This window comes from Octodon degus, unplaced genomic scaffold (assembly GCF_000260255.1).
Source record: "Octodon degus isolate 3935 unplaced genomic scaffold, OctDeg1.0 scaffold00272, whole genome shotgun sequence".
NCBI classification, from domain to species: domain Eukaryota; kingdom Metazoa; phylum Chordata; class Mammalia; order Rodentia; family Octodontidae; genus Octodon; species Octodon degus.
Genome location: NW_004524848.1, coordinates 1,737,576 through 1,738,723, shown reverse-complemented (window position 1 = coordinate 1,738,723; position 1,148 = coordinate 1,737,576). Strand labels below are relative to the sequence as shown.

The following is a 1,148-nucleotide window of genomic DNA, read 5'->3' as shown; positions in this document are numbered from 1 at the left end:
CAAAACACAGGGACCGCGGTTCAATCCCCCAGCACCACATGCCAGCCAGCCCCGCCCCCTGGTGGGCTGAGCTGGCCACACACACACATGTAAATAAATAAAATTTTAAAAAAAAGAAGTAAAACAAATGGAGAAATAAATGTCATGTAATAAAGAAAATAAAAAATCCATAACTAAAACGAGGATATTTATTTATTTATTTATTTACTTAGAGATAGGGTCTCTGTGTAACTCAGGCTGTCTTGAACTCACTACGTAGCCAAATGCTGAGATTGCAAACATGTGTCCCATGCCTGGTTTAAATTATGCAATTTAGAGAATAGTTTGGATTGTTTTGGAATGAATGACCAGGATACTTCAGGGAATCAAGCAATTCTTTTCATTGCACATACTAGGATTACACTGAAGAGACAATGGGATTGGGAATAAATAGAATTAGTGATGTAAAATAGAAAGCAAAGCCTCCACTTTCTCTTTTAGATGCTTTACCCTTCCTACCTGCTTGCATATCAAAACTATTACAAGGAATTAAAGCTTTTGGTGCCCTAAACTGGCTCACTGTTAAATTTCCCAGGCTGAGACTGGGCAGGGCAGGCTGTGAACACATTCTGTTTTGCGTGAGGAAAATCCCAGTTGTTTATAAATTAATCCTCAAAAATTATTAATACTGGTTCCTTCTACTGTCAAGTATCATTGTTCTAGCTGGAGATAAAAATAATCATTTTCTGGACTTTAGCTCCCTCTTGTGATTAAAGCATGAAAAGTTTTTAAGGAAACACTTTTAAGGTTATCAATACACTGGGGATTCCACTTTCTGATATTACATATTATGAGAAGCGAAACCACTGCAAAACATGAACATCACAAAGTATATCATCTACGAACTTCCCACAAAGATCTCAGGTTTTAATTCCATGTCATCATGTCATTAAACTTTATCACTTACTACTCCTCATGGATGCTGTTATTTTCTGCCTCCAGGACTTTCTCATTTGTCAGTAATTTTAGCTCCTGGCACACTGTCACACTCTCTCACATTACTGCCGCCTTGGTGATTCTTGGTGATTCCCTATGTATACAAATGGACGACCCCAGAAGCAAAACAAAACTATGTTATTTATACCTTTGAAAAGATAGTGGCTTGATAG

General features: G+C 37.5%; 1 protein-coding gene across 1 annotated transcript in view; it reads right to left on the bottom strand.

The window, feature by feature from the left end:
* Abcg2 (ATP binding cassette subfamily G member 2 (Junior blood group)) overlaps positions 1-1,148 on the bottom strand; it is a 196,771-nt gene that overhangs the window by 168,767 nt on the left and 26,856 nt on the right. The gene's annotated exons all lie outside the window — the stretch shown is intronic.